The sequence below is a fragment of the Mesoplodon mirus genome (genome assembly GCF_964341445.2).
Source record: "Mesoplodon mirus genome assembly, chromosome: 15".
NCBI lineage: Eukaryota > Metazoa > Chordata > Mammalia > Artiodactyla > Ziphiidae > Mesoplodon > Mesoplodon mirus.
In genome coordinates this window covers 46,405,560-46,429,309 of record NC_138991.1, presented here as the reverse complement: position 1 = coordinate 46,429,309, position 23,750 = coordinate 46,405,560, and the positions used below count along the sequence as shown (strand labels likewise).

At 38.3% G+C, this 23,750-nt stretch overlaps 1 long non-coding RNA gene across 1 annotated transcript in view; it reads left to right on the top strand.

The window, feature by feature from the left end:
• The first annotated feature begins 22,361 nt into the window (after positions 1-22,361).
• LOC309816255 overlaps positions 22,362-23,750 on the top strand; it is a 37,969-nt gene continuing 36,580 nt past the window's right edge. The window contains exon 1 of the long non-coding RNA XR_014295988.1: positions 22,362-22,418. This is a non-coding gene — a long non-coding RNA (uncharacterized lncRNA). The remainder of the gene's footprint in view (positions 22,419-23,750) is intronic.

Here is a 23,750-nt window from a genome sequence, read left to right as displayed (position 1 = left end):
GCTGCTTGGTTGAATTAAAGAAATGCACATTTAGGGCTTCCCTGGTGGCACAGTGGTTAAGAACCCGCCTGCCAATGCAGGGGACACGGGTTCGAGCCCTGGTCTGGGAAGATCCCACATGCCGTGGAGCAGCTAAGCCCATGAGCCACAACTACTGAGCCTGTGCTCTAGGGCCTGTAAGCCACAACTACTGAGCCTGTGTGCCACAACTACTGAAGCCCACGTGCCTAGAGCCTGTGCTCTGCAATAAGAGAAGCCACTACAATGAGAAGCCCGCTCACCGCAACGAAGAGTAGACCCCGCTTGCCGCAACTAGAGAAAGCCCACACGCAGCAACGAAGACCCAACGCAGCCAAAAATAAATAAATTTATTAAAAAAACAAAAAGAAATGCACATTTAGGATATGATATTGGTGACCCGTTTCTGCCATATGAAGTTGAAACTGAAAGGGGAGGGTAGACTGTGACTTAAGAACAACACCTATATGTAGATGCCAACTAAAAATTGTCGCTTGCCATCTACCTCTACAAGGATTAAGTCATGAGCTCCTGCAGCTGCTGACCTTCAATATCCCCCTGAAAGGAGCTCAGGGTGAAGATCAGGGATGAGACACTCTATGCTCTGGGAAAAACTGGCAGAACAGGTCTTCAGATAAATATTATCTGGAGAACATCTTATGAGCCCAATTCTTGCATCTCCTCATGTCTATATTAGCACTAAAATCATTAATGGTGACATCTGCTCCTCGTGACTAGTAGTAACCTTTACGAGACTAGCAGCAGCCTTCTGCAAGAATGTGTGTTTGATTGCATGTACCCACCTTCACCAAAATCACATATACACTGACCTTCCCCCCTACCTCTTCGGAGCAGTTTCTCAGAGATATCTGAAATACTGTCTCCTGGGCTATAGTCCTCATTTTGCTCCAAATAAAACTCAACTCACAACTCTCACTTTTGTTTTGTTTTTGTTTTCAGTTGACAGAGAGGAGGATAGTAGAGAGACTGAGAGAGAGAGTTATAACAATATGTGTTGCTGACTGGTTGCAATTCTGTTCTTAGAGGCTGTGGGATTCCCTAACACCCTTATGGGAAACTCTCCTATTTGAATAAGCTGGTTTGATTGTAAACATATAATTTTATAATTTATGATCACACAATACAATGCTGTAGCTTTGTGTTTTATTAAACAATATAATTTAGCCAACTTTCCAGGTCAATAAATGTAAATCTACAAGGGCTGTATTTTACTTTGATAAACATACCACGATTTATTTAACAAGCTCTTTTTACTAATGGATATTAAGTTTTCCAATAGGTTCATTCCCTCAGTGAACATCCTTGAACATACTTTAAAAAAATACTTGCACAATTATCTTCTCCCCTTAAAGTCTTTAAGTTACATTGATGGTCAAAAGTTATTTTCATTCAAAATTATTTACATATTGTCATACTTTCCTCCAAAAAAATTATATTAGTTTGCACTTTCTTTAAGAGTGATTGTGAGATGTTTTGTCTCCAAAATTATTACCACCACTAGATTTTGTAAATAATTTCAATATTTGCAATCTGGTGGAAAAGTTCATGTTACATTTTAAACTTTGAATTTATTTGATCACCAGTGAAAATGAACATCACATATTTATCAGTGATTTGTATTTCTTATTTTGTGAGTTGCCTTTTCATGCCTTTTGGCCATTTTTGATTTGGGAGTTTATATTTTATCATTGATTTGTAAGCAATCTTTACATATTAGAACATGCACTCTCTATTATCTGAGTTGCAACATTTTTTTCCCACTTTGTACTTTGTTTTCCTTTGATCTTTGATCTTGTATGTACATGTATTGGAAGAGTGCAGGCATTTTTAAAGCTTCTGTAGTCAAATTTCTCAACTTTTAATTTTTTCCTGGATTTCCTGTTTATGAAATGAAAGGCAATAATTTTCATCCATATTTTACTTTGGGACTTTAATTTTTTATTTTTCAAATATTTGATGCACCCTAGTTTCTGACTTTTTGGATTTCCCACCCACAACCATTTGTTCCTGAAATTCTTTTATTCTATCTCTATAATATCTTTGGATGTATCCCCTCTTCCACCTCCAACTTCCTTACATTGGCCAAGAACTCATTATTTTTGGCCTACGTTTACTGTAACAGCCTCCTAACTAGTCTCCCTACTTCCAACCTGAAAAAGCACTCCTGGGGGACTTCCAGGAAACATTTTGATTTCAGCACAGTCATTTAATTTTGTTCTGCAAGATTTCCATGGAAGATACTAGCTTAAGCAGTTTGAACTACTCTACAATTTTCAGAGTGCAGCTCTGGCCATATTTTTTTTAATTTTTCAGAATTAGATTAAATTCTACTGAGATCCCATGCTTCAGAAAGACAGGAAGTTTGGTGTTGACTTGTATTGAATCTTCTGACTTGAGACACAAAACACTACTGACCATTTAAGTAGCCCTCAGAGTAAGAGGGATTTCTATAATTTGATAATATTCCCTCTATGACAAAGATGTTTACCAAATATTTATGAACTCCTTCACATTTCCAAGCTTCCTTGCAGTTTGGTTTGAGCCATGTGATTGCTTTTTGTCAACAGGCTGTGAGCAGATGTGAGATGTGACATATCCAAGGAGAAGCTGCAAGAGCCAATATATGGTTACTCCATTTTATTGTTTCCCTCTGCCATGAAATTGTTTTGGTCCAGATAGAGGCACTTTATTCATCTTGTGACCTATAATGAAGAAGATGTGGGCCAGAATTGCATTCAACTCACAGTGAACTTGAAATAGGAGTAAGAAACAAATCACTGAGATATTGGCATCTTTTCCTTCTAAAGCATAACTCAACCATAATTCCAAGAGACCAAGGCAGAAACTGCAGGTCCTCTTAAAGTTTAGGCTCTGAACTAGGCTCTGCCTAGGATCTCAGTTTCATCCTTGAGATGGTCTTTACCCGGAGGCCATTTCTTGTATTGAGATCTTTTTGCTGCCTTGAGAGACTGGGAATGAGAAATAGTTTTGTTGAACCTACAGGTTCTGATTCCCTTATATTACCTGTAAATTATTATTGAAATTGAAAACTAAAGAGTTTATCTCTTTCCATTTATACTTTTTTATATGTAGGTAAACAAAATCAACTGTCAGCTTCAACATTCTTCCTGGGAATCTGTTTTCCACATTACCTCAGGCAACAGTGTTTCCAAACTTTTTACCATTAAGAAGGATATATATTCTCTTCACTCCAGTCTCTAATAACAAGTTCTTTACTTGACTTCAAGGAGTCAAGTTCACTAAGACTTCTTGAGGCTCTTTGAGTTCTTGTCTACAACTCAGTCCAAAAGACAATATCACATATCTTAGTGTTTTGGGTTTTTTTTAATGACAACACCCCATTCTAAGTACCAATTTATGATCTGATCATTTATTGTTCTATTACAAACCACTTCAAAACTTATAGGAATAAAACAAAAACAAATTTATTATGCTCATAAGCATTTGAATTTGGGATTCAGTTAAGGTATAACAGGGACTATTATTATTTGTCTCTGATGTATAATGCAGCAATAGATAATTAAAGATGTTATTCTACCCTTTCTAATAATAGTATGTAGAGCAAAAACTTTTCTTTTTAAAGAAAAGTTTAGGGATCAAGATGTAGAGATCTTGTGCTTTGTGCCTAATGCCATGATTGAATGGGACTTTCAGGTAGACTCCTTTAAGGAGTGTGTGTATATGTAGAAGGAAGAGAGGTGAATATCCATGAAAAGAATGGTGGACTGTGGAACATAGCATTATATTCACAATATTTTCTATTTCTTCCTCTGGGAGAGGATTATACTTCTCCACTCTGTTGATACCTGATACACCATATAACTTTCCTTGGCCATGAGTTTTGAGCAGAAGTGAGGTGTGCCATTGTGAGCAGGAGTTTTATAGTCACCTTAGAATTCTTCCCTTCTATCTCTTCTCTCTGCCATGAGAGTGATATGTCCTAGATAAGTGTTGCTTCCTCAGCCTTGGACCTGGAGTGAAATATATGTGCAGCAGCTGATTCATGAAGGACATGTTGTGAGCCAGAATTCAACCTTTGTTGCTGGAAGCCATTGAGATTTCACGGCCACTTGTTACTACAGCATTACTGAACCTAAGCTGACTCATATAATGACCGTCCAGATCTCTCTTTTTCTGTTGCAGCGATTATAGAGACTGCCTGCCTGGCATGAGTCCCTGTGTAACTATGGGCAGAAGAGCCCATGTGGACCTTTACCAGATCTGTAATAGAAACAATAACTCAACATTTTTTTCATTAGCCTCTGAGATCTGGGAATTATGCTTAAAAAAAAAAACTGCAACATAAATAAGCCTATTCTGACTAATAAAGACCTCTCTGAGTATTAATCCTATCTTTGTTGAAAGATTTGATATTTGTTCATTGTGGATTTTTGCACTAATTTTGATTTTTCAAAAAAATATTGCACTAAAATAATATTTGTCTTGATGACTGAGTTTTGGGGGACACCCTTAAATTTTGCACTGATGTGAGTGTCTCACTTTCATCCCCTTAACCATGGCCCTGCCCTGAGGGGATGCAGATGAATACAATTTTGTTCTTGAAGGCCACATGGCTTGACCTTATAGATCTTGTATCCAAATGCATTATCTTTTGCCTCAAGTTTAGCATTCATTTTGCTACAATGAAACAAACAATTCTAGATCCTTTTCTTCACAAAAAGAAATCATCTCCTTTTTAAATTTCATTTAGGTATTCTGGGATAAAATGTTGAGAAATAATAAAAATCTGGAATTCCTTTCCTGTAACTCCAGAGCATGATTTTACTCCAGTTTAGTCTATAAATTAACATGGATTATGAGCTTGTATGGTATTTAGCTTTATGATAATTACCTATTTGAATGGCTGATAAGAGTTAATTTATCCTGAAGACAACTAGAAATAAAAGGATAATTGGGTTATAAAATTAAAGCAATAACATCTGTAGTTTTTACTACATTGAACATATTTGATGTAGAGAATATTTCAATTAGGCTGAAAAAAAAACCTGTGAATGCTTTTTCATCTTTATATTCTTCCTCAAAAGATAAAAAGGCCTAGAACACTCAAAAAATAAAACTAGGAAATTTTCTTAACCTCTGGATATTTCACATTTGTTTAGAGAAAAGTATATACTCTTGACCTCACATACTCTTACATGACCTGTTATTGCTGAAGTGAAATAAGTAGTCAGCTTTCTGTGAGTTTAGTTTAGCAGTATGAATGAGCAATTTCTGCATGATTGATGGCTTTACTTAAATTGGACAGTCATGGATTCCAATCAATTCCATTGATAACTCTCTGTGACTTTGGGTAAGTTGCTTAACCTCTCTGAATCTCAGCTTTCCTACCTATATTCACTCATGATTTTTTTAAATTGAACTGTAGTTGATTTACAGTATTGTGTTAGTTTCATGCAAAGTGACTCAGTTTTATATATATATATATATATATATATATATATATACATAACTGATTATTATATATTTGTATATTTTTCAGATTCTTTTCCATTATAGGTTACTACAAGATATTGAATATAGATCCCTGTGCTATATGATATACCCTGTTGTTTATCTATTTTATATTTGGTGGTATGTATCTGTTAATCCCATACTCCTAATTTATCCCTTCCCACCATTTCCACTTTGGTAACCGTAAGTTTGTTTTCTATGTCTGTGAGTCTGTTTCTGTTTTGTAAATAAGTTCATTAGTACTGTTTTTTTAGATTCTACTTATCACATAAGTGATATCATATAATAATATTTGTCTTTCTCTGTCTGACTACTTCACTCAGTATGATAAACTCTGTGTGCATCCATGTTCCTACAAATGGCAATATTTCATTCTTTTTTATGGCTGAATAATATTCCATTATATATATATATATATATATATATATATATATATATATATATACACATACACACACACACACACATACCACCATCCATTCATCTGTTGATGGACACTTAGGTTGCTTCCATGTCTTGGCTATGGTAAATAGTGCTGCTATGAACACTGGGGAACATGTATCTTTTCAAATTAGAGTTTTCATCTTTTCTGGATATATGTCCAGGAGTGGGATTGCTGGATCATATGGTAACACTCATGACTTATTGATTAAACCAGTGTGAACTGCTGGCCTTCTTTGTTTCAGACACTCTGCTGAGCACTGCAGGGAATGGAAAAGATGTAGTCCCTGATCTCAAATGACTTATGATGAAATCTGGACACACTTCTCCACACAAGACAAAATTTGATGTTACATGCAAGTGGTGTAAAAGAAAACAGGCATAAAAAAAGAAGGTAGGTATCGCTTCCATTTGGAAAGAGTGGTATACCAATGTGGGGAGAAGGAGTGGGAAGAAGTTTGCCCTGGGTATAGGCAACGATAGAAAATGCAAAAACAATAATAAAACCAACATAAAATCAATCTGCTTTCTATTTTCACTGTATGCTGGCAATTCTAAATAATATCAGTGATAAAATACTTCTCTCTTTTGGAGCTGACCATTCCTACCCCTTATTACAGCACCACCTGGAGGGTTGAAGAAAGGATTCAGAAAGGAGGTTGAAGCCTGGCCTTGAAGCATAGTTAAGGTTTATGGAAGAAATGTGGAAGATCTTTCAAGGCAGATAGGGTTTAAAGTTGGGTGGAGGCCAAATTTCAGAAAAACATGTCTTATACTTCATAAGTCTTGCTCTACAATGAGTATAGTATTTTAAATCCAATCATTAATATTTAGAGGGAGTTCACTGTTAGCTGTTTAATATATGCATATTTATTTTTAAGTGTAATTAACTGGCTAGAAGAAGAAACATATGTGAGCTGTAATGCCATATAGTGAAGTGTGGGAAGGAAATCCAAAAAAGAGGGGATATATATATATATATATATATATATATATATATATATATATATACCTGATTCACTTTGCTGTACAGCAGAAACTAACACAACATTGTAAAGCAACTATACTCCAATAAAAATTAATTTAAAAAAAGAATTGTTGTGATTACTTTGACTTGGAGAAATAGGAAATTGTGAGAAAAAGGAAAGCTTTTAGATTTGGAAGTGTCCTCTTGAGTGTAGAGGCAAATCAAAGCCTTGCACTCAATACCATCAGCTTCTTTCTTTGTTTTCTTATTCCTAAGTTGTTTTCATTAATCAAGATAAAATGGTTGACTCAATAATAAATAGGTTCCTACTTCTAATGTGTTTGACTTAAGAGTTAACAAGACAGTTAGGAGGTGAATTTATATTCTGATATATCAAACTTGGAGCATTTGCACCAATGATGGATAACAGGTGTAGAGTAAAAAGATGGTGGAAGGCAGAAACCTGGTCATAGGTGATATGTATGTATGTGTGTGCGTTTCTTTAACTTATTAATTTAACTTCAGTGCACGTTATTCTTGTTCAGCTATTGCTTCAACTCTAGACCTGACATTTTGGTCTTCCTCTTGAAAAAGCTGCTGAAGTCAGTGGCCCAGCCATAGTGATGACATGGTCCAAGAGGAATCAGTAACAAACATCTTTTCTACTGTCAGCTATCACCATCCCAGTGGAGCACACCTTTGGCATTTAGGTAAGGGATGGTGGATGGGTGCAACTCTAGCTTTGTTCTTTGACCACCCTTGGTTTCAAGAGCCTGGAAGTAATGAACACTTTATTTATCTGTTTGTGGGACTGGGTTAGGAAGCACTGAGTAATCCAGTTCACACCCCCTTATTCCTTGAGCTAACTCAGGGACCATCTGAAACAGATGACAAGGAAGAGTGGCATGTCCTGAAGAGCATGAATGGTTTGGCATGGCTCATACACCGAATGCTCATGGTACAGTTAAATGAGTCCAGAGAGTAAGCTGGGGAAGGATGCATGTAGGGGAAAGATCAGAGGAGGCATATTTGTTATTCTAAGGGGTTTTGTTTGAATCCAAAGGCAATGGGGGCCTTTGGAGCATAAAAACCAGTGGATGGTAGAGAATATTAGCAATGTCAACATATTAAAATGTTAGGAAGACTTACCCAATGGTAGGATAGATTACAAAGAGAGTAGGCATGGTTGACATTTTTTTTTTTAATGACAGGCTTTCATCTGATAAGGTTTCCCTATGGTATTGCCTAAGATAGGTGGAGGGTTGAGTAATCTACTCAAGTCCCCTGGGAATACAAGGAAAGACTTTCTGTTGACAGATGGAATCTGGAGAAGGCCATCGCAATGGTTGACATATCCATCCCCTTTTCTGTGAACATAATTAGGATGTGCTTGGATTCCAAAGATTGGATTAGATTACCTGTAAAGACAACTTTTAGCTTCATAAAAAAATACTTCCCTTAAGTTTCTTCCATTCAACTACAATGACTGAATTTATACTTTTCAGGATGTAGAGCCCATTAGTTTCCCTAGACAAAAGCAAAGCATTCCCATTCCCCAATCATTTACAGTATCATCAAACACTCCTTAGTCCTTCATGTCCTCTTTTGAAAGCTCCTCTGTATTCCTGAAAAGGTGCATTCATGGCTATATTGGTGTGTTTGCTACACTGTATGTATTGCCATGGTTTTTGCTCCGGCACAAAATCAAATTGGCCAGTTTTATGTGCTTTTGGTTGAAGTAGCTCCAGTATCAGATTCATTACATTGTATTTACCTTCAGAGGAGCTACCTTGTGGGCTAATTCCTGAGAGCATAGCATACAGTACAGCCACTGCTGACTAGCATCTTGCCTAGTCACACAGAACTTTTCTAAAATGACCTATAAACACATGAACTGTTTCTGCATATGATGTCTTCCCCATCTTTTCCTGCTCCCTAGGGTCCGTGTATGAAGGAGAATACTGTCTTAAAATGCAATAACTTTCCATGACACTTTATTATTCTAATAGCCATAAAATTACCAAATACTGCATCTTCTATTTTTCTGCATGGTAGCTAGGGAAACAAATTCATGTGCATACCTTTCTTCAGAAAACAAAACTGACTAAAGGTCAGAGGTTTACCCTTTATTTTAGTTTGTTTTGGTTTCATTTGGGATTTATCCTGTTTTAACTCTCTTCCTTTGTGACCCACAGCATCAAAGTATAAAGATGGTTAATAACTAGAACTGAAAAAATTCAGATGCATTAAATGATATGCAGAAAAGGGCTGATATCTTTTAAATGTCTCCACTGAAAGTTTTAACTTTATTCTCCCTGGAAGGAGGGTTTGGGGATTCACACATTCTGTATTCCCATTTTTAACAACCCAAGCTATCATGTTGATACCAAACTAAATTACCAGGATTTAATCACTCTTAAAAGCCCATAGTGGGGGCTTCCCTGGTGGCGCAGTGGTTGAGAATCCGCCTGCCGATGCAGGGGACACGGGTTCGGGCCCCGGTCCGGGAAGATACCACATGCCGCGGAGCAGCTGGGCCCGTGAGCTACGGCCGCTGAGCCTGCGCGTCCAGAGCCTGTGCTCTGCAACAGGAGAGGCCACAAGAGTGAGAGGCCCGCGTACCACAAAAAAAAAAAAAAGCCCATAGTGGATCCCCATTGCTGTAAGAACATCCTGGACTCAATCAGTCTTTTCAGTTTCAGCTCTTTCAACCATGAGCCATTTGACCTCAACTCCTGATTACTTATCCTTGTAACACCCCATGTGCTTTCAGGCCTGTATACCTTTCTACCCTCTATTCCTTCTGCCTGAGATACTCTTCAACTTAGTGCTTTAGAGTGAGACTATAAACTCTGTAGGTCAGGGATCATGTACCTACAGGGCCAAGCCCACAGTTCTATGTATAATAGATGCTCAATAAATGTTTGTTTACTGACTGCCTCACCCAGTGCAAAAATTATCTCTTTCTTCCTGAATTATGTCTTGATAATTCTTTCTGTGAGTGTCCAGAAGGGTCTACAGGTAGTATATTATTTTAATCATTGTATATTTGAAAATGCCTTTATTTTTCCTTTACATTTAGCAAGGTAGGGTATTATAGGTTATGGTTATTTCCCCTCAGCACTGTGAAGATTGCCTTCTGGCATTAACGGTTGTGGATGAGAAGTCTGCTGACAATGTAATTGTCATTCCTTTGTCGGTAATCTATTTCCTTTCTGGTAACTTAAAGACTATTTTTTCTTGATGTCCTTAAATTTCACTAAGATGCGTCTGGATGTGCATTCATTTTCACTTATTTTACCTGGATTGGGTGCGTCTTTCAGCAAATCTGGAAAATTCTCAGCCATTGTCTTTTTAAATGTTTCTACTCTGCCACTCACTTTATCCTATACTTAAAATTTTTCTATTAGATGTATTTTGGAGACTATTCTCTCTGTTTCTTAATTATTGTTTAATGAAAAAATATTTCTATTTCTCTGCATTTTACTGCACTCTCAGTAGTATTTTCAATTCACCAATTCTTTTTTTAAAATTTATTTATTTATTTATTTATTTATTTTTGGCTGTGTTGGGTCTTCGTTTCTGTGCGACGGCTTTCCCCAGTTGCGGCGAGCGGGGGCCACTCTTTATCGCGGTGCGCGAGCCTCTCACTGTCGTGGCCTCTTGTTGCGGAGCACAAGCTCCAGACGCACAGGCTCAGTAGTTGTGGCTCCCGGGCCTAGTTGCTCTGCGGCATGTGGGATCTTCCCAGACCAGGGCTCGAACCCGTGTCCCCTGCATTGGCAGGCAGATTCTCAACCACTGCGCCACCAGGGAAGCCCAACCAATTCTTGCTAATTATATCCAGTCTAGAGTTTATATCATCTACTGATTTAAAAATGTTAAATTTAAAAATTGTTTTCATTTCCAGCATTTTTAGGAGACACTTTTTAATATATATTTTATAACCATTTGTGTCCCCTCATAACTTCTTGGTTTTTTAAAAGTAATGTTTTTTGCTACTTCTTCCCTTTTTTTCTTTCAAAGATATGGATCAGTAATTAGTTAATAATTAGATTTTCACTTTTCCTCCCAGGTTTATTGACATATAATTGACATATAACATTGTGTAAGTTTAAGGTATACAATGTGTTGATTTGGTATATGTATACATTGCAAAATGATTACCACCATAGTCTTAGCTAATTCCTCCATCTCATCATATATTCCCATTTCTTTTTTTGTGGTGAGAATATTAAGATTTACTCCTTTAGCAATGTTCAAGTGTATAATACAGTATTATTGACTACAGTCAGTATGTTGTACATTAGATCCCCAGAACCCATTTGTTTTATAACTGGAATTTGTACCCTTTGATCAATGTCTCCCCATCTTTCCCCACAACCCCCATCCCCTCCCCAGCTCCTGGTAACCACAGTTCTTCACTTTGTTTCTAAAGCAAACTTCAACCTTTTTTTTTTTTTGGCTGCGGGATCTTAGTTCCCCAACCAGGGTTTGAACCCCGGCCCTCAGCAGTGAAAGCATAGAGTCCTAACCACTGGACTGCCAGGGAATTCCCAATTTCAACTTTTTTAGATTCCACATATAAGTGATATCATACAGTGTTTGTCTTTCTTTGTCTGACTTATTTCATTTAGCGTAATGCTGTCAAGGTCCATCCAAGTTGTTTGCAAATAGCAGGATTTACTTCCTTCTCATGGCTGAATACTTTTTCATATATATATGATGCATATCCCACATATTCTTTATCTGTTCAATGAAACTGTTCCTCTCATCCACTATGGTGCATCCAAACTCATATTTTTTCCCCCAGCGGTGTGCTGGAACCTCTCCTCTTGAAACCTGGACTTCCACAAAGGCTCTCTCATCTGTGGGTGATTATCTAAGATAGTGTTTTCTGGGGGCTCATGGGCTGAAGTTGAGAGGGGCTGGAGCCAGTTCATGGGCCACAGCAGGGTCCACAGCCAGGACCAAGGTCTACTTATCTATTTTTCAACACATGGGTTGGTGAGGCTCCTCTCAGGTCCTATGTGATGCTGGATCCCATAGGTCCCTAAAGGTACTTCCATCCATGGATGGATGCCGAATCTTTGTTGTTGGTTGGGGGGAAGGGGGACAACAATGAGGGGCTTCTCATGCCACCATGATGCTGATGTCATCCTCTGGAACATAATTATTTTAATGTTAACTTCAGATTATTCTATTATTTGCATTATTGTTATTTTCATTAATGATTACTCATTGTTGATTGTTCATTGTGGATTCTATAGGATTTCTGGCCTTTTTTTTTTTTTGTCCATACCATGTGGCATGCGGAACTTCCTTGATCAGGAATCAAACCCATGTGCCCTGCATTGGAAGTGTGGACTCTTAACCACTGGACCACCAGGGGAGTCCAGGATTTCTCTCTTAACATTAGATCTCACTAAATATTTTATTATTTTGTATTATTGTCTCAACTTCAGTGGAAACCTTTTTTCCCCTCCTCTTTTTCTCTGTGCTCACTCCTCCCTACTTAACCAGTTTTGCACCTGGCTCTTCATGGCCCCTGGTCCAGAGCCCAGTTTTCTCTTATTGGATTAAGGTATTTGTTGATAATGTTGCACTAACATAGATGCAGCTACTGAGCCACTGGACTGCTTGTCCAAGTTTTGGATTGAGTCTATATCTACTCCCTCCTGCCTGCCTCGCTCTCTCATTGTAGTAAGTCTCAGCTTTTTCAGCTTTCTTCCAGAGGTGGGAAAAGATAATCTATCTCCTGGGCTCAAGCAGTAATCTTGGCTCTTGTCCCCTTCCTGTCATGGGGAATGTTCAGTCTCCATTTTCTTGCAGGAGCCAAACCCCTGGCTGCCTTTTACTGCTCCAGGAACCCCTTTACCATGTTCCGTTTCTGATGACACAAACTGGAGGGTAGGACTTTTATTTTGTGGTTAAACAAGAGGTTGATTTTTCCCTCTCACTCTCATAGGATACAAATAAGGAAGCCTGTTGCTCTAATTACTATAGAAAGTCATCTTATTGCTGTAAAGACCCATCTTGTGCCCACAAAGAATGTTCGTATTAGGGCAATGTGTCAAACATATGAACATATCTTTTTAATCTTTGTTTTTTTGTATCTTATGTGAATGTGCATCTTTGCTAATTACTTTTTATATTTTGTCATTTGTTGCCATGTATTTGGAATAGCAGTAGGGCTTCAAGACACCTACCTTATAATTCTCCCTCGACCAGAAGTCAAGCTATACATTTTTAACTCCACTCCCTGATGTAGAAGCAGTGGTGAACTGCCCAGATTCCCCTCAGAACTAAAGCACTCATTCCTCAGCTTCTGGGAGTTTTGGCTGCTGACGGCTCACAGCTGAGTCACTCTGCCAGAACTGTTTTCAGCTGAAGGGAGTTGCCTTGCCAAAAGTTATAACCTTTCCTCAGGAGCAGTGAAATTCTAGTGACTGATCAAGTGAAGGCACACAGGCCTGGCTTCCTCGCTTCAATTCAGGATCATGACAAAAGGCCATCCCCCCTTCAGAGCTCCCCGTAGGACAAGCTCAGGCCTTTGTTGCAACTGCATTTCTCTTTTTTTGAATTGGGGACAAAAAATGCTTTTTATTTATTTATTTTTAACATCTTTATTGGAGTATAATTGCTTAACAATGGTGTGTTAGGGCTTCCCTGGTGGCGCAGTGGTTGGGGGTCCGCCTGCCGATGCGGGGGACACGGGTTCATGCCCCGGTCCGGGGAGATCCCACGTGCCGCGGGGTGGCTGGGCCCGTGAGCCATGGCCGCTGGGCCTGCGCGTCCGGAGCCTGTGCTCCACAGCGGGAGAGGCCACAACAGTGAGAGGCCCGCAAAAAAACAAAACAAAACAATGGTGTGTTAGTTTCTGCTTTATAACAAAGTGAAATCAGCTATACATATACATATATCCCCATATCTCTTCCCTCTTGCATCTCCCTCCCACCTATTTCTGTTCAACTTCTTTTATCAGTTTTGCTTCACTCACTGCTTTCCAGGTGCTAATTCCAAGAGCACCTCTAGTAATCTCCATCTCAGTAGTCTGTGTCTTTAGGGAACTTTATTTAAGACTCTATGGGTGGAGAATATCTAGGTCTCCCTAAGGGCCTCATCCAGCTGCTTCCTCAGAGTAGACATTCGGGAATGTGCATGGAATAAATCCATGAATAAAAGCAAAGTTAGTCAAATTTGACCTGCTCAGTTTTCCCAAGCTACATAATTTTTTCTGATTTTGCTAACAAAACTTGGACCTTCAAAGTCTGAGAAATTAATCTTGGGCCTAGGTAAGATAACATTCACTTACCCTGCAGGTTTCTATTTTAATTGAACTTTAATGTTGCCTGGATGAACCTAGCATGGTTGACACTTTTATAATACATTGGAAGATGAATTACTTGCACACACAGTATTAATGTGGGAGGTGCAGGCAGATAGCAGTGCGATCAAGAACTGAGCATGGGCTGTAAATCGAAGTTAGGCAGTAGAAAGGAAAGGCAGTGTTGGAAAATAGTAATAATGGTCATTCTTTTTCAGACGTCACTGGGGTTGGGACAGCATCATGGCTTTACCCCTCATAAAGCTGACTTAAAATCTTTGCTGGGGACTCGCCTCTTGGGACTGGCAATTAAGAGCCTCCAGGCAACTTTCATCTCAGAGGGCACATTAAGTGGAGCCTACTCTCTGTATGGAGGGAGCATAGAGAGGGTGATTGATGGGGAGGCCCACATCTGGAGAAACAGTGTGGTGTGGTGAGGTGAGGAATTTCCTGAATGTGTTGTCAGGTGCTTGAGAGTTCTCCATGAGGATATTTAAATAGTACATTGCCATGTTGGCATTAATAGTAATTAAAATTTAAGCATGTCCTGGATCACCCAACAATGGTAGACCCTGTTGTTTACCTATTGTGTCCTATTTCCCAGTCATCTTTTCCAAAGCCCCATCTTTTCTTCAGGTATGCCCATGCCTCACTCAGCCCATGTTCTCAAGGTGGATTCTGGTTTCTTTATGCAAATCATGGCAATCCTATTTCCCTTGCAATTATTTGTTTCAGAAACACAGATTTAAGTAAGTAAACTAGCATTCCCTGGTGACTTAAAAGTGTGGGGTAGGCTTGAGATTACCACGATGACTTTTTATATTGTGGTTAGGGGAAAGGTTTTTCTCCCCTCTCTCATTCACAGGATATAAAAATGGGAAACCAGTTTCCCTAGTTGTCTCTAGTGACCATGAAGGAAGCCATCTTGTGTACATGCAGGAAATCATCTTGTGTAGCTGCAGGAAGTCATCTGTGCACGTGCAGGAAATCATCTTGTATACATGCAGGAAGTCATCTTTTTTAAAAAAAATTAATTTATTTGTTTTTATTTTTGGCTGTGTTGGGTCTTCGTTGCTGTGCACAGGCTTTCTCTAGGTGCAGCGAGCAGGGGCTACTCTTCATTGTGGTGCGCGAGCTTCTCATTTTTGTGGATTCTCTTTTTGGGGAGCATGGGCTCTAGGCGCGCGGGCTTCAGTAGTTGTGGCACACAGGCCCAGTAGTTGTGGCTCTCAGACTCTAGAGCGCAGGCTCAGTAGTTGTGGCGCATGGGCTTAGTTGCTCTGCGGCATGTGGGATCTTCCCGGGCCAGGGTTTGAACCTGTGTCCCCTGCATTGGCAGGCAGATTCTTAACCACTGCACCACCAGGGAATCCCCAGGAAGTCATCTTGTACACATGCAGGAAATCATCTTGTACACATGCAGGAAATCATCTGTGTACATGCAGGAAGTCATCTTGTATACATTCAGGAAATCATCTTGTGTATATGCATGAAGTCATGTTGTATACATGCAGGAAGTCATCTGTGCACATGCAGGAAATTATCTTGTGTAGATGCAGGAAGTCATCTGTGTACATGCAGGAATTCATCTTGTATACATGTAGGAAATCATTTTATGTATGTACAGAAAGTCATCTGTGTACATGCAGGAAGCCATCTTGTGTTCATGTAGGAAATCATCTTGTGTAGATGCAGGAAGTCATCTGTGCACATGTAGGAAATCATCTTGTATACATGCAGGAAATCATCTGTGTATTTGCAGGAAGTCATCTTGTATACATGAAAGAAATCATCTTGTATACATGCAGGAAGTTATGTACATGCAGGAAGCCATCTTGTATACATGCAGGAAATCATCTTGTGTATGTGCAGGAAGCCATTTTGTCACTGCATGGAAGCTAATGTGAGTCCGCATACAGAGGAAAGCACTCAACAAAATCTCAAAAATAAACAGTCCTGATTTTACTCACTGTGGGTTCTGCCTCCCCCTGATTTAATGATATATGAAATAATACATTTCCTTATTGTTTAAACAGATTGAGTTGAGGTTTCCCTATTACTTACAGAGAATACCATCGTATTTGACACATATCCTTATGATCAAGTACTGTCTTTGCATGTGGTTTATAATTCCACCTAGTAATCATTGGTGCCAATTAAAGGAAGCATTTACCTTTAAAGACCTAGGTAAGCATATCAGGCTGGCAATAGATTGGCATTTCTGATGCTAACGTAACAATAATGACTTCTGGTTGAAGTTGACTGTTTGACAACATGAGTTTGTTCCCTTTCTCTACCAGTATCTCAGTAAAACGATAGTAAAGGAATGAAAATGATGTCTAAATATTCAATGATAAGAAGATAAAAAGAGAGCCATGAGAAGAAAGATTTTATCAAATTTCTAGAAGATGGATAAGATATGAAGAATTGAAAACTGGTGAAACAGAAGGAGATTCAAATGAGGAGGGAGACAATATGCCCTTCCATGTATTTAAGGGTATCAGCACTATGAAATATCATGTATAAAAGAGGGTAGGATTAAAATTGTGAGGTAGAAAACAAGGTGATTAATCTAAAGTTTATATATGAAACAGTCAAACCCACTCCACTCTGGAGGGCATAATTCTTGGAAGCTAAGCTTCTACTCTAATACTTTTTTTAAAAAGAGTATTCTCTTCCACAGAAACTGGAAGGCTCCAGAGAAATGTCTTTTATATTTTATCATTTAGGGGCTCGCCAGGTTATGGTTTACTTGCTTCCCCAAACTGCTCTCACTTAGAGCAAATTGGCAAAATGAGCAAGGTTCATCTATACCACAGGACCCTCATCAGGTTTAACTGACTTCTTCTTGAGCATGAAAAGTCTAAGGTCTTCGAATGAGAGACCCTCCAACATGGAAGAGAGACATCAAAATGAACAGACACACAACAGGGAACTGGATTCATGCAAAGAACAGGAGGGAACTTCTCCAAACTCTAATGTGTGTCCTCAGGGAGATTTGAGAAAATATTCAAACAAGCATAGAACACAGTGAAAATGGAATAAACACATAGTAAGAAATTCTCTCCTAGATAGTAAATATGTATTTGTCAGAAGAGAAAATAATTCAATAGCAAAGTTGGAAAATTAGATCTGGGAAATATCTCAGAAGTAGAACACAAAAACAAAGCGGTGGAAAATATGAGAAAGAAATGCAGAGGGTCAAGGCAGGAGCACTGAACATCTGACCAAGGGAAAAATGATAGGGGAAAGTATCAAAGAAGTAATGAGGACAGTTCTCCAGAACTGAAGGACTTTTCATGTTCATATTGAAAATGTACACCTAGTGCCCAGTGAACTGAAACAAAAACAAAAAACCCACATAGAACATTACCACAAAATGTCATAACATCTATGATAAAAGGGAAACCCTAAAAGCAAAAAAAGAGGAAAAAAAAATTCAAAATGAAACCAAGAAGTCATCATCATACTACTCATCATCAGCTCCAAACATTAGGAGCTTTTGACGTTCAGAGGGAAAACTATTTTGATTTAAGATTCAATACATAGCCCACTTCAGACCTAGGGACACATACAGATGGAAAGTGAGGGGATGGAAAAAGATATTCCCTGCAAATGGAAATCAAAAGAAAGCTGGAGTAGCAATTCTCATATCAGACAAAATAGACTTGAAAACAAAGACTAGGGCTTCCCTGGTGGTGCAGTGGTTGAGAGTCTACCTGCCGATGCAGGGGACACGGGTTCGTGCCCCGGTCTGGGAAGATCCCACGTGCCGCGGAGCGGATGGGCCCATGAGCCATGGCCGCTGAGCCTGCACGTCCGGAGCCTGTTCTCTGCAATGGGAGAGGCCACAACAGTGAGAGGCCTGCGTAACGCAAAAATAAATAAATAAATAAAAATAAAAAATAATAAAACAAAGACTATTACAAGAGACAAAGAAGGACACTACATAATAATCAAGGGATCAATCCAAGAAGAAGATATAACAATTGTAAATATTTGTGCACCCAACATAGGAGCACCTCAATACATAAGGCAAATATTAACAGCCATAAAAGGGGAAATTGACAGTAACACAATCATAGTAGGGGACTTTAACACCCCACTTTCACCAATGGACAGATCATCCAAAATGAAAATAAATAAGGAAACACAAGCTTTAAATGATACATTAAACAAGATGGACTTAATTGATATTTATAGTACATTCCATCCAAAAACAACAGAATACAGTTTCTTCTCAAGTGCTTATAGAACATTCTCTAGGATAGATAATATCTTGGGTCACAAATCAAGCCTTGGTAAATTTAAGAAAATTGAAATCGTATCAGTTATCTTTTCTGACCACAATGCTATGAAACTAGATATTAATTACAGGAAAAAAAACTGTAAAAAATACAAACACATGGAGGCTAAACAATACACTACTTAATAACCAAGAGATCATTGAAGAAATCAAAGAGGAAATTAAAAAATACCTAGAAACAAATGACAATGAAAACATTACAACCCAAAACCTATGGGATGCAGCAAAAGCAGTTCTAAGAGGGAAGTTTATAGCAATACAATCCTACCTTAAGAACCAAGAAAAATCTCAAATAAACAACCTAACCTTACATCTAAAGCAATTAGAGAAAGAAGAACAAAAGAACCCCAAAGTTAGCAGAAGGAAAGAAATCATAAAGATCAGATCAGAAATAAATGAAAAAGAAATGAAGGAAACGATAGCAAAGATCAATAAAAGTAAAAGCTGATTCTTTGAGAAGATAAACAAAATTGACAAACCATTAGCCAGACTCATCAAGAAAAAAAGGGAGAAAAATCAATAGAATTAGAAATGAAAAAGGAGAGTAACAACTGACACTGCAGAAATACAAAGGATCATGAGAGATTAGTACAAGCAACTATATGCCAATAAAATGGACAACCTGGAAGAAATGGACAAATTCTTAGAAAAGCACACCTTCCAAGACTGAACCAGGAAGAAATAGAAAATATAAACAGACCAATCACAAGCACTGACTGAAATTGAAACTGTGATTAAAAATCTTCCAACAAACAAAAGCCCAGGACCAGATGGCTTCACAGGCAAATTCTATCAAACACTTAGAGAAGAGCTAACACTGATCCTTCTCAAACTCTTCCAAAATATAGCAGAGGGAGGAGCACTCCCAAACTCATTCTACGAGGCCACCATCACCTTGATACCAAAACCAGGCAAGGATGTCACAAAGAAAGAAAACTACAGGCCAATATCATTGATGAACATAGATGCAAAAATCCTCAACAAAATACTAGCAAACAGAATCCAACAGCACATTAAAAGGATCATACACCGTGATCAAGTGGGGTTTATCCCAGGAATGCAAGAATTCTTCAATATATGCAAATCAATCAATGTGATACACCATAATAAAAAATTGAAGGAGAAAGCCCATATGATCACCTCAATATATGCAGAGAAAGCTTTCAACAAAATTCAACACCCATTTATGATAAAAACCCTCCAGAAAGTAGGCATAGAGGGAACTTACTTCAACATAGTAAAGGCCATATATGACAAACCCACAGCCAACATCATCCTCAATGGTGAAAAACTGAAACCATTTCCAGTAAGATCAGGAACAAGACAAGGTTACCCACTCTCACCACTCTTATTCAACATAGTTTTGGAAGTTTTAGCCACAGCCATCAGAGAAGAAAAAGAAATGAATCCAAATTGGAAAAGAAGTAAAGCTGTCACTGATACTATCCATAGAGAATCCTAAAGATGCTACCAGAAAACTACTAGAGCTAATCAATGAATTTGGTAAAGTAGCAGGATACAACATTAATGCACGGAAATCTGTTGCATTTCTATACACTAATCATGAAAAATCTGAAAGTGAAATTAAGAAAACACTCCCATTTACCATTGCAAAAGAAAGAATAAAATACCTAGGAATGAAGCTACCTAAGGAGACAAAAGACCTGTATGTAGAAAATTACAAGACACTGATGAAAGAAATTAAAGATGATACAAATAGATGGAGAGATATGCCATGTTCTTGGATTGGAAGAATCAACATTCTGAAAATGACTCTACTACCCAAATCAATCTGCAGATTCTGTGCAATCCCTATCAAACTACCACTGGCATTTTTCACAGAACTAGAACAAAAAGTTTCACAATTTGTATGGAAACACAAAAGACCCCGAATAGCCAAAGCAATCTTGAGAACAAAAAACGGAGCTGGAGGAATCAGGCTCCCTGACTTCAGACTATACTACAAAGCTACAGTAATCAAGACAGTATGGTACTGGCACAAAAACAGAAATATAGATCAATGGAACAGAATTGAGAGCCCAGAGATAAACCCACACACATACGGTCACCTTATCTTTGATAAAGGAGGCAAGAATATACCATGGAGAAAAGACAGCCTCTTCAATAAGTGGTGCTGGGAAAACTGGACAACTACATGTAAAAGAATGAATTTAGAACACCCCCTATCACCATACACAAAAATAAATTCAAAATGGATTAAAGATCTAAATGTAAGGCCAGACACTATCAACCTTTTAGAGGAAAACATAGGCAGAACACTCTATGACATAAATCACAGCAAGATCCTTTTTGACCCACCTCCTAGAGAAATGGAAATAAAAACCAAAACAAATGGGACCTAATGAAACTTAAAAGCTTTTGCACAGCAAAGGAAACCATAAACAAGATGAAAAGACAACCCTCAGAATGGGAGAATATATTTGCAAATGAAGCAACTGACAAAGGATTAATCTTCAAAATTTACAAGCAGCTCATGCAGCTCAATATCAAAAAAACAAACAACCCAATCCAACAGTGGGCAGAAGACCTAGACATTTCTCCAAAGAAGATATACAGATTGCCAACAAACACATGAAATAATGCTCAACATCATTAATCATTAGAGAAATGCAAATCAAAACTACAATGAGATATCATCTCACACCAGTCAGAATGGCCATCCTCAAAAAATCTACAAACAATAAATGCTGGAGAGGGTGTGGAGAAAAGGGAACCCTCTTGCACTGTTGGTGGGAATGTAAATTGATACAGCCACTATGGAGAACAGTATGGAGGTTCCTTAAAAACTAAAAATAGAGCTACCATACGACCAAGCAATCCTACTACTGGGCATCTACCCTAAGTAAACCACAATTCAAAAAGAGTCATGTACCACAATGTTCGTTGCAGCTCTATTTACAATAGCCAGGACATGGGAACAACCTAAGTGTCCATCGACAGATGAATGGATAAAGAAGATGTGGCACATATATACAATGGAATATTACTCAGCCATTAAAAGAAACGAAATTGAGTTATTTTGTAGTGAGGTGGATGGACCTAGAGTCTGTCATACAGAGTGAAGTAAGTCAGAAAGAGAAAAACAAATACTGTATGCTAACACATATATATGGAATCTTTAAAAAAAAAGGTCATGAAGAACCTAGGGTCAAGACGGGAATAAAGATGCACACCTACTAGAGAATGGACTTGAGGACGTGGGGAGACGGAAGGGTAAGCTGGGACAAAGTGAGAGAGTGGCATGGACATATATACACTACCAAATGTAAAATAGATAGCTAGTGGGAAGCAGCTGCATAGCACAGGGAGATCAGCTCAGTGCTTTGTGACCATCTAGAAGGGTGGGATAGGAAGGGTGGGAGGGAGGGAGATGCAAGAGGGAAGAGATGTGGGGATATATGTATATATATAACTGATTCACTTTGTTATAAAGCAGAAACTTAACACACCACTGTAAAGCAATTATACTCCAATAAAGATGTTAAAAAAAAAGATTCAGTATATAGCTAAGTATCAATAAATAGTAGGGTAGAATAAAGACATTATCAGACATTATCTCCAGGGAAACGGGAGAACTTGATAGGATACTAAATTTGTAGGAGAGGTTGAACAAAATTTACAATATGCCAAAAGTAATTAGTTCCAAAAAAATTGAACTCCAGGCCAAAAGTCGTACGAGAAAGAACATTTAACTGTAGAGAGAAACAGTTGTGTGGCGAACCACGTTTAAACAGTCATAATAATGAAATAACTATTGATTTTCAATTTTCAGAATCAGCCTACTGATAAAGCTCAGAGGACTAATTACCATTCTAGAATCAAATGTAAGTATTGTAAATGTGACATTATAAAAGTAACAATTCAGAAGAAGTTTGGGAAGTAGAGATGGAAACAGAACTGATACTTTGTCTATATTCTCACATGAAAAAGTAGGAAATAAAAATACACTGTTTTGATGGAAGAAAAAAATAGTTTTTAAAAATGAATTTTAAAAATTAAAAAACAAGATGGCACATAATTTTGCATCTTCCGGTTCTTGTATTCACTTAGAAGTATTTTGGCAGGAATAAAAACAAAGATTCCTTTTTGCAATCGAAAGATACTTTGATGAAAGAAGACTTCAGCTTCTAATGTAATTATGAAATGAAAATTTTGATTTGTCATCATGAAAGCAATAATGTATGACTTTCATTGTCACAGGCTAATGCAAAAATAAGAGAGGTGAGTATAATAGATAAAGGACGCTTTTGTATCAAGCGAAGGCCACATAACATCCTTGTGAGCCGTACAAAAATAAGTTTTGCAGTTAGTTCACACTAAAAATCGGAGGACATTGCTAAAGGAAAAGGAAGAGAAACCTGGCTCTAGTAATTTATATCCCGTTCACTTAATGGGTGCTGATTTACCACAGTATTAAACATATTACCATTGCATTAAATTGATGTTAAAAAATTAACTTTATTAGTTTTGTGGTTTTGCTACATTGAATGTGCAATTTTTTTAATTGTGAAAAACAAGGCATTTTAACTTCATTTGGAGAACTAAGAAGAGACCCATGTGGATGGCTGTGGGGTCTCATTTCCTTACTACTGTCTTCTCTGCTACTGTAGCAGTGAGTTGGTTCAGCAGCTTTGAATTTGCTCAGTGGCAGAGTAAGTCGAGACCAGAGCTGGGTTACTCTTTCCCCACGAGGTCAGTTCTTTAACCACAAGCTCCATTGTTATATAGTTGCCTAGATCCTTGCTACACATAATGTGATCTGTGGACCCACAGCATTGGCATCCCCTTAGGGATTTTAAGATGTGCAGAATCTTGGGCCTCACCCCAGACCTACTGAATCAGAATGTGCATTTTTAACAAGATCCCCAGCTCATCCCCCTTGCACCTGAATGTCTGGAAGGCACGGACACTGCCCTTTCCCTATTACCATGGTCAAGTAGAGGAGGAGCATCCATCTCTGTGGAATCCTCACCCATGGTGCTTCCAGCCTATCTCTGCCCAGTCTGAGCATCGTCCCTCCTTGAGGACAGTCATAGCTCAGGGGATCATGTGTGCTCTTGTTACTGAGTCCAAACTCGTTCTGCTTGCTGCACGACAGGCCAATAAATTAGGAGACAAGTTGTTGGGGCGAGGAATAATGACTTTATTTGGAAAGC